At 37.8% G+C, this 11,268-nt stretch overlaps 1 non-coding gene across 1 annotated transcript; it reads left to right on the top strand.

Moving 5' to 3' along the window:
* The first annotated feature begins 11,101 nt into the window (after positions 1-11,101).
* On the top strand, positions 11,102-11,173 carry trnaa-cgc (transfer RNA alanine (anticodon CGC)). The gene has a single exon. It is a non-coding gene; the product is annotated as a tRNA-Ala (tRNA).
* The last annotated feature ends 95 nt before the right edge of the window (positions 11,174-11,268 follow it).

The raw sequence follows: 11,268 nt of genomic DNA, 5'->3' as shown, positions 1-11,268 counted from the left end.
TTTTAAAGGTTTAGGCTCCAAATTTTGAAAATCCAGAGTTTGCATCTACAGGGTTTGAATAAATCTCATCCTTTTTTACATGATCTTCATACCTTTTTATAGTAATATGTGCATTGATATTTCGAGCAGTCGAAATATCTAAAATCTTTGTGTAAAGGTGTTAAAAGTCCAGTGTGTAGGATTGAATCACACAGTGGTTCAAAAAGGACTCCATGGAAGAGGAGCCATGGACTCAAAGATCAATCTCTGGCAGCAAAAACACACAAATGAAAACATACTTACGCATAATGTATTCCATTTCTTATATATATATACATACATATTTGTAAATATAGCCGTCTAAATGTTACACACTGGACCTTTAATTCTTGTATTTTGATATCAATTATCACACTAGAACATTGGAAATGTGGCATGCTCTAGAATTTATGTAATATGAATACTGTTTACCCTTGGAACTGATCGATCTTCCTGCATTTTACATTAACCATCCATCGCTTTACATTATTGAGTTTGGAAACCGCAGAAAAAAATCTTATAAGTCAATAACTTACAGCGTGTTCAGTTGTCATGGAGATGAATTACCTGTTCAACTGTGCAAAAGATTGTAAAAATCACAATTTTATGCAGCTTGTTAGCATCTATTATTACTTCTCTTGCTCTCATACTCCACCTACAATGTAAGATTATCTTTTCTGCCCAAATGGCAATAAGTCTGAAGAGTGTTTATCAAAATATGGTCCTGGTCAATGATGGTCTCTTAAACTACTGGGAGTTCCTGCTTCTCCGTTGTCCTTAAAGTGTTTTCTCATGGTTGGCGTTGACTCATTAAACATTAACTGCTCCACTGAGTAATTGCATGCCCCTACACTCCCTCCCACCTCTTTGATTTTCAGCTGATGTATCTTGGGGTATTGCTGTGCTTTCCTGACAGCAAGCCAAGGTTCCCAGCCGAGCAGACGATGAGAAACAGGCAAATCCTTTCCAGATGTCCCGACCAATGGTCCCCATTTATCGGCCAAGGAGTCCAAAACAACAAGGGTGATTTCCTTTCCTCTACAGCAGCAGGACTCGTCCCAAGTGTCCTCAATTGGTGGTCAAAATATATGGCCATGCTTGTGGCCTAACTCACTGACCCCATGGGTGCCCCATAAATTGAAATAACACTACCCTGTCAACGCACAGCGCGTAAATGTGTGTTACTAGCAGAAAATGTTTACATATTAAAGAAGCGAAAGAAAAAGACACATCTGACTATCAGATCAGAATGAACCCTTTCATTATATGGAAGGAATATTGTTGTAGACTCAACCAAGAAACCTACTTTACATTAAAGAAAAATAAACTTAGATTTCATGCAGGTTCAGACATCTGCGGCAATATAGCCGTCTCTGCTTGTGTTACTATTTCCTGCCTTTCCATATTTCACTCATGCTGGCCACCGTGCTTCGGTCAGGCAAAAGTGTGTATCATGTTTTCTTATTATGAAAACGATCATGTTCCTTTTTTCTTTAATGTGGTTAGAACTTGATACCCGAGTCACTGGAGAGGAATAAAATTAATCAAAGATAAACAAAAAAATCCATCTTAAAAAATGACATGTTGCCCTCCCTTAAGACAGTATATTATTGTCATGCAGTGTGGTCCAGTGTGTCAGATTTAAGGGAGTCTATTTACAGAATATGGAACAAATGGAGTATAATATATAACACTCACTTCCTTAGTGTATAATCACTTGAAAATAAGACTTGTTAAGGTTTCTGTTGCCTTAGAAGGAACCTTTTAGTTCCTCATGTTGACTCAACTCATGTTGAACCCTTGTGTTTGTGCAGTAGCCCAGAACAGATTAACTAAGTACTAGCTCTAGAAATGGCCTTTTGTGTGTTATGCAGCCAACATAGTTCTTCCTATATGCTAAAAAGGAAAGCGTGAAGCAAGGGGACTTTCAATCAGCAACTACACCCACCAGATACCACTGAATCCTACTCACTCAACCATGCGGTGACACTTTGATTTATAGAGTTACATTCGGCGCTTATTCTAAAATAAAGAATCTCTCAATCAAATCACCACAAACTGACTGATACACATATAGATCTTGTGACCAGGTTTTAACATGGCTTTGTTTAATACTCAATTCACGTCCTTGCATCACCTTATCAGGGTTTATTTTACTACTTACTTTAATAATGGCCGGCTCGCTGTACATTATCCCTTACCTTTGTACACTTTGGGCAATTGATTGGGGTGTTGCATGTGCGGGACAAATAGAGGCCTGATACCAAATGTTTGCCCCTCGTCTGCTTCAGTACAATTCAAACAAAAATAGCACATTTTCTAAAAGGATGATTAACAGCAAGAATGATTGATTCTTGTGCATGAAAACAGACAAAGCAGAGTTTAGAGTTTAGTTCCAGAAAAGCATTGTCTGGAAGAGCTTCAAAGTGTTTGAAGGCATCTCCTAATTCTCCACGCGAGGCAGGAACTCATTCCATTCGAGTTAGATGCTACTGGTTCTTATCATCACTCTTTGGACGGCCTGCTGAAGCCCAGAGAGATAGGACAGCCACACATATTGTAAACAACATTAGTCATGTCACCATTTCATTTCAGCTTAGCCATCGCAATCTTTCCCCTCTAACCTCTAACCTCTCACAGCATCGATGTCATACGTTGTCATGCATGCTTTTTTACTACGAGTAAACTATTAGGTGCAGGATCTCATCAAAAAAATCAAAACAAAAAAAACAATAATTGCCCTTCTTGACTCCAGTCATGCTCCAGAAGGTGCACATTTTGCTAAGAGAAAGACAGCAACAGAGAAGACATCTGAAAATATGATATTAATATAAATATCCATGATTAAAGGAAGTTGTTTGTGTCAGAACTGAAAGCAAGGTTATCATCACTGACTGTCAACAATTAAACGATGACATACCAGAGAGCTTCCAAACTTAAGATCAGGTTAACTCATCTCATGTCAGTGATATGTAGGTAAGTAAATAGGGCAGAAATCCTGTGTCAATCAGATGGTTTTATTGCTGCTATAAATAAGGATCTTTGAGGTTGAAGCTCAAAAAGCAAAAAAGCATTTGAGTGTTTGAGTGAGTCTTCTACCCAGCTCCTGGTTTTACACCGCAGATTCAATTTAGCTTTTAAAGATTGCTCTTTCTGTTTTGAGATATTGAGTTAAATTCATGAACCTTCACATTCACATTTCACACTTCTTCTCCAGACCAAATTTCACATTTATAATGTCGACTGAACCATATCCAATTATTTTTGATTCATTCCAAATGTGCATACACAGTGTCAAATTAGTTTGATTTTGTTACAGGAATGTTTTGCATCAATAACAGCTTGTTTGTTTGCGGTAACATAATTGATTTGTTCAGAAAGTCAACCGCGCAGTGTTGCGAGTTATCTTAGGAATTCAGTTTGGATGGGTTTTTTGTTGTTGTTGTTGCTCCAAACACTCAGTCAAGAGAGAAATACAGCCCTGCGTGAAGAGATAACTGTGCTGGCACCTGCTTCACTAATCCAAGCATGTTTGACAGAAGTTATGGAAGCTTTGGAAAAGCACTACAATCATTCATTAACAAGCAGTATGTGCCAGGGTATGTAAGGGCAAGTCAACAAGCATTAACGTGTCTGTAATTGATAATTTTATTATTATTTGTCTTCATGCAGTATTACAAATGGAATAAGACAGAGTCAGTCTAGTGAAATAAAAACTAATAATCCCTCCCAGCTGAGCTTTGTAGCAAAGGTCAGGGGGCTGTAAAATCCACATGTTTTTCTTATGTTAAGTGCATGAATGCACACAGCAGATTGCGCGTGTTCATCACTCCATGAAAGGTAGCTGGTGATGGCACTATAGCAAAGGTCAATGTGTCTCGAAATCGATATCTTTCTTAAAAAAGCAAAGTTGTGTCAGTAGGGTATGTTCATTTCACTATTGATGTTTGGTGCGAGTTGGTGCAAGAAGAAAGCTCAGAGGGTCAACAAAATCTTCATCTCAATATGCCCAACAAATATGTTGGTTGAAGACAGACAAACCTCAATTTCTTTGAGAAGATAATGTTAAATAATAAATAAATGTGCTTGTTTGCTTCGGTTTAGAAGTTGCAGATGCAGATTATATGTTTGGATCTTGGTTGTAGTTCAGAATCGCACGCTTAAAAGGAATTAAAGATGGAGCTGAAGCTGACGAGGCACTGAAATAAGTGGCAGCGTCCAACAATACGTGAGTGAGTTCAGGGGTCAGCTGAAGCACAAGGTTTAAGCACACAATGGGACTAAAATATCCATAACATAGTAATAAATCAAAAGCTAAAAGGAGTTTGAAACTTTTGTTTTTTAATAAGGTCTTCATACATTTCTACCAACTTGTTTTAGCAATGATTAGATGATGATACTCAAATTAGTTGAATGATATTACTGAACTCAAAACTCTTAACCCTCATGTATACAACCAGACCACTTACAGTACAATCCAGAAGGCCTCGCTCTTGTGCTGGGCTGTGCTTCTTGGAACCAATTGCCTTAATCCAACAAGATTTCCCTCGTGCCAAACAAGAGCATTTTAGGATTTTCCTGGAAACGTATGCGCTGTAGCATTTTCTCTTGCAATGCTGCTCTAATTCTATAATCTACTGTGTGCCCTCCAGATGAATCTTTGCCCTGCATTTCACATGTCGTATACATGAGTATTCATAGTATATCCTTCCATGCATTCTTGGGGTCGGACAGAGAGCAATAAAAGACAATTTGTGGAAGGGGATATTTCTACGTGAACTTCCTTAAAGATTGCCCCATCCTGAGCTAAAAATGAAGCCACTCTAAAAGGCACTTGGCTTGTTTTAATCAATGTTACCACAAAATGCCTTTGTAATGTGAATGACATTAGCTCTCTGATGACAAACAGCAGATGGTCCGGATAAGGAACATCACTCACTTCCTGCTTTAATTGCCTCAGACCAAAAGGCAACTCCATGGGAATCTTGTGCCATTGTGAATAGCGTCCATTTCCCAACTTTCCAGTGTAATGTCACTTACACACACACTTGTGTACTACATGTAGTCACTAGTTGCTAAATTGCAGGAAACATAAAGATCGCGTGACATTTGAAAATGTTTTCTGGTTTTAGAAGAAGAAGAAAGTTATCCGCATATCAACCAAGACAATATAAGAAAAATGAATTGAATACGACTTCTTATTGGTGGATACTCAATCCAAGATGTTGTTTTTGCCATCCGTTTATAGATAATCTGCCACTAATGCAACCAAAAAAAACAACAACCTCCAAGCCTCCATATCCTGTATTGCATAACCATTCTCTCGCCCGAGTGAAAACTGTGAATCTGTGAAAAGGTTGCTGATCCTGAATTCGTGTGTCAATGTTGTTTTTCTTCCCCTGCCCCAAGCCTCATACTCACCATTAACACTAACACCCTTTCACAGCCTCTGTAGAGGGACCATTTGCTGCCTGTCAGTCAATTTTGGTGTTGATTAAGCTCCTTGTGAGAAAAAAGCTGAATCTTGCGAGGCAGTCCTCTGGCCCATCAGTGGGGCAGTGTTTTGACAGGAAAACACGTGCCCGTTTGCGAAGATGTGAACTGAATGGAACTGGGCTTAATTAATTCTCAAGCTGTTTCTGTATAAACACTATCGGATAGATGAAATTCCTCAAGTTGTTTAGGTTGTGTTATTTATTTGGCCATTTTAAATAAGCGCGCACATGAAGAAACGTAAGTGAGATTGGCACATGCAAAGCCTGTCCTGTTTACCCTTTTTAATGCGAAGGCATGAACTCTGAACAGAGTTTGTGTACTTTGTATTGAATTTGTTTAAGTATGTTAAACTAAACTCTGTGGTTGAACCAGAGAGGATAGTTAGAAATGCAGATTTCCACCGGAGAGGAGTGATCTCATCCTTTCTGTTTAGCCACACTAGAGGCTGGAGGAGGATGAATACTACTGACAGCACCATGAAGTTGACACTTTTATTTAGGGCTAAGCTTAGAGTATAAATCCTGCTGATTGTGATCCCCTGAGTTTTTATGTGTCACCAATAAGTCAAATATTTTTATAGTCCGTAACATGTCTCACAAAAACATTGTCCAGACTTTGACTTTGAACTTTGGTAATCTCCTGACCTTTCGTCGAGAACCTATAAATCCCATAAGCCTTAGCAGCATGCTGAATTGTTAACATGGTCACATGCTAAACTAACATGGTGTACATGGTAAACATGCCTTCTGTTACCTTCATACTACTGATGTTAGCACTTAAGTCAAAACACTTAATAAATACTGCAGATTTTATTGACTTTAAATTATGTGGAAAGTGGTGATCCAAAGTTCTTATTAGGTTGGCGGAGGATGTCATTGTGGGGAGATGAGTATTACGTTTTACAGTCACGACATGACTGTTGCATGTCTATTCGTCCTGGGAGAGGGGTCACTCTTTTTTAACCCCTCCTGAGGCTCCTTCCTCTTTTTCTTCCTTCATTTCCTATTGCTTTTTTTTTTTTGTGGGGGTTTTTCCTTTATCTGAACCGAGAATCTAAGGACACGGGGCGTGCGCTGTACACATCGTAAAAATCCCTCAAGGCAAATTGTGATTTGTGGCTCTGGGCTATAGAAATAAAATTGACTTGACTTATGTTTAGGTTTATTGGTTCAGGTAAATCACTGGTGCAGTTTGATGATAAGGCGACTTTGACCGACCACCAGGGGGTTAAAGTGAGATTTTGCAGGTGGGGGAACCCTAAGATCCGGTAAACCCTACAGGTTGTTTTAGGGGAAGGGGGCTTTCCACATCCACATCTGCTTCCTGCTGAGAAAATATGTTTTTTTTTTCTATACTAGTTCTATATGAGTTCTAGACTGTTGGTCAGACAACACAAAGTAATTTGTCAACAAGTCAGATATCTATGGAGCCCAGAAATAAAACATGATGTAATAAAAGTCAAATATTTAACTGAATACTATTAATAATAATTAATAAATGGTACTGTTATTTCAATATGTGAAATAAAATGTAAAACATTCAAAAAAATCCTTTAAAAAATGTTCCTTTACACTTAGAATGGGAGGGCGAATAAAGGGTTTTCCACCACTAGATCGTAAATACTGAACCTTTAACCGTAGAGGGGAAAAAAAAGTAGTTTTTATGTCTGTTATCTACCAGGACAGGATGGGAATGTTAATAAAACTGAGGAAATAAATAAAGCATCCTGAAGAGCCGAGAGGCGGGTAACAAAACGGATGGTAAACTCTATAGTCCCCTATGATGGAGCGTACAGAATGTTCTATGGGATTACGGAGGATAAGAGACATCCTCTGCACAAACTCATATTGTGGAGTGACATATTGAACACAGCGGCACACTAAAGCTTCTGGTCACTCACGATGTCCTTTACCTCCTTCATCCTCCTGTTTATTGGATAATATTACATACAAGGTTTGTATGGATGGTATGAAGTTTTTTATAATGACTTTTTCATCATGACACAATATATTTAAGTCAGATGATGATTGCATCGCTTTGTTTCTAAAAATGAACCAAGATAAAACCTTAATCTTGAAGCCCAAATCTTTTTACGGGCTTACACAGAATTTTCTGTCGAGATCTTCAAATCATACACCTTTCAGTGAAGGTCAGACACATAAGGGCAGAAACAAGTCCTCTTCAATTTGAGAATACAGCTGGTGACTGAGAATCTGGAGAGTAGAGGGCAGGCAAGAGTCCCAGAGATGTGAGAATGATGTGCATCTGGGTGTGTGTGCGATAACAGGGAGCACAAGACCACAGACAAAAAAGTAGTGTTTCTTATTTTATACTACAGATCCACCTGCCACAGTGTGAGTCACGTAACTGGTCCGAGCAGAGCAAGCGTTAGATTGAGTGTGACCTTACTCTCTTGTCTCCAACAAAGACTGGAATCTTCGCTGAAAGCTCTGCTCAACCTCTAAAACCTCTTAAAATATCTCCAGAATATTATTACCAGAAGCATAAAGGGATGAAAACAGGATCAATGCTTGTCATCCATTATCCTGGCAGGCAAAATACATGTAGTGTCAGCTTTTGTTTATTAAATAAAGACAGCGCAGATTTGAGAATGCTGTTTTGCTCCTGCGCTACAAGTAAATTCTTCAAAAATCTATAATTATTAGAAAGTTATTAACTTTAAATACCACATACTTGAGATGAATAGATGATTGATGGACCTATGAGTCAATATTTAAAGGGGGCTCTCCCACCAAATCACCCTTTGTGTTTGACATCACAGATAAAAAACTGTAAAAGGCCTCGATGAAATCCATTAGTTGCCTGTAGGTTGCCTAAAATTGAGGATAATAATGATAATGATAGTGATAGGGCCAGCACATGTGTGCAGAAATGGGGGCTTTAAAGTAAAGAGACTGAATGATTTGGATGAAATTGCCTGGATTTTATATCCATGAAGGATTTTTTATAGCTAAATATAAAAAAACACTGTTGTGTCAAGAAAATATATACTACTACTACTCGAGTAACTACTTACCTATTGTGTTTTAAAGTTCATATTACTAACAGATGAATAACACATCCCAAAACACTTGATCTTTTATGTATTAGCCAAAGGTGTTCAGAATCAAATGTATATATTGCGGTTCTTCATTTTTATTAGATTTCCACGAATGATATAACTTGCATCTTGACAATGTCTTGTCACGAATATTGGTTAACGGTTCATATATGAAAGAAACCAATTGAATTTTGCGTGCAACTCATTGATTCCTGGCTTAAAAATATCCCCAGATTCCAGCAACTGACGACATGGAGAATCATGAATTGTTATTGAGTGCAGACTGCATACATATTGCTTCTCATAACAGAGTGGTTTAAGTCTGCAGTGCACAATTCAAGCATCACTCAACAGTTGGCATGGTCCTACAGTATTCAAGTACATCCCCTATTATATTTATCTGTAATAGACATGACGTCTATGATGTTTATTTTTGGTTTTTAATGTTATTGCATTGGTTTCTTGCATTTGCTATTAATACTATGCCGTTGTATTTGAATGTGGAGGTTCATTCTTCACTAAATAAAAAGATTAACTCACGGGTTACTCACTAGATTTCTCCAGAGCTTTCAAAAAAATAGTGAATGTAAAATGTAGTGAGTTTTCTTTGTCAAACTAACTTTATATTCCTTTTCTATGAGAGTGTCAATGAGTGACTTTATTTTTTTAACATAATTTTAATCAGTGACAAATGTCTTACCATGATAAACTGTTGGTGGTGGAATTGTCTAATCTAAAGTTTTGTAAATCTCAAAAAATATGTACTATTTCCTCCCTTGGACAATGTTGCTTTACAGCACTGAAACATGATTATTCCACAGTGTTATAAAATGTCCAGCTGTAACACAAAGCAATTTTGAGCAGCTGTGCTCCAGTGAAGGTGAAAGATTTAATGATTTGTTTCACAGTGTTCTGTGCCATTTTGTCCCATTGTAATTTTAATAAAAAGGTATAATGTCACACAGCAGCTCAACAATTCAGGGGTGGCTTTCAATTAACATCTTGGACTATATGTGGGAAATTACCAACCTTTATTTAAGCACCTTTTACATGTACAGCAGTCACATTGCACACACCGATTCCTATTTGGTAAGTACATGCAAAAAAAAAAAGAAGTAACGCCACGTGTAAATGTCACATGATTCATATCATTCTGGAAACAATATGACAGCAAATAATTCAAATCAATGAACAGGAAATAAAAGTTTTTTTTTATTTATCGTATTCAAGTGACTTGGCAAGACAGCAGCCTGGAAACAGTGATACCCCGGTGACCTCGTGTTCAAGAGAAAATCTCAAATCACAATTTATAAAGCAGAAGATCAGTTGACAGAACCAAAAGAGAAAAAAAAAGAAAGGTTTGCGCAGTTGTGAAAAGCACTAATGAAATGAACTTTGATGGCTTAAATTAACCTCCACTTAGGCTAATAAAAATTGTCTGTCTGTCTGTCTGTCTGTCTGTCTGTTTGTCTGTCTCTCTCCCTCTCCCTCCCTCCCTCCTTTGGCTGACACGAGGTACTTTAATATCCATCCATGCAGCTAAGGTCTTAATAAGGACCACATAATAAGCGCTACAACTACATTTAGTGTTACATCTGTCATGTAATTGAAAACATGGAAAATTACACCCAAAATTGCTTTTATCATTGAGCCGCAGTGTGTCATCTGTTTTGGATTCAGAAAGAGCATACTTCAGTCGCTTGTTTTTTTTTTCTCCAAATTGTTTTCATCCCCTCCTATTCCATCCAAACCCTCAAATCATTTTAAAATATAGACTGGCTTACTTATCAAAAAAATAAATAAGTCGCCATGTTCCAGTCCATGGCCGTTTACTGAACACTTTCCTCCCGTCTTTTTCCCTCTTTCCTGTCACTCCTCATTTATCAATTAAAGACAATAAAAATCCCCTAAAATAGAAAAAAAACCCCACAGGTGTGTGCCACAACCACAAGCCAGTCTGCTTACTGTTTCTTTGTGTTTCTGAATGAGCATTAATACAATTCCTACTTTTAACATATTTTGTAACGTAAGTGCTGCAGTTTGCCAAGGAGGTGCATTGTAACAAAAAATAAAGGTCAAATTATCAACTAGCTTTGTCCTATGTTCTCTTTTTTAAGTCAATACTTCAACTCATGTTCTGAAATCAGTGGTTCTCCAACAGTGGTGCAAATACCACTAGTGGTACATGAGCTCCCTTGGATGGTACACAGAGGAATCTCTGAAATAAAGATAAGATAAAATCAAATAAGATAAAATAAGACTTTATTGATCCCACACTGGGGGAATTCACTTGTTACAGTGGCTCACAATGTAAATGGGGGCGTGGCTCTGCTGGTAGAGCATGGGCACTCAATGTAGGCAGAGTCCTTTTTTATTAAACAAATAAATTTAGAAACATTTAACACTACCAGAATACTTTTTGTTTTGAATGAGATTGCAAGAATGTCATTTTAAATATGTTTTGCATTTCCTGTAATAGCCGTATCAGGCTGCTCTGAAGTCACAGTCATGCAGGTAGTGTAGAAAGGGGATGTAGCTCAGTGGTAGAGCGCATGCTTCGCATGTATGAGGTCCTGTGTTCAATCCCCAGCATCTCCATTAATTGTAGCAGACCCTACAGTAGTCACTGCGGATGGTTGACGAGTTTCAACTACTCAACATCTCGCTAATTGGTTTTAATACATAATAATAAT

This window comes from Larimichthys crocea, chromosome XXI, assembly GCF_000972845.2.
Source record: "Larimichthys crocea isolate SSNF chromosome XXI, L_crocea_2.0, whole genome shotgun sequence".
Taxonomy (NCBI): domain Eukaryota; kingdom Metazoa; phylum Chordata; class Actinopteri; family Sciaenidae; genus Larimichthys; species Larimichthys crocea.
Note: the sequence above shows the minus strand (reverse complement) of the source record. Positions and strands in the feature narration are given on the sequence as shown.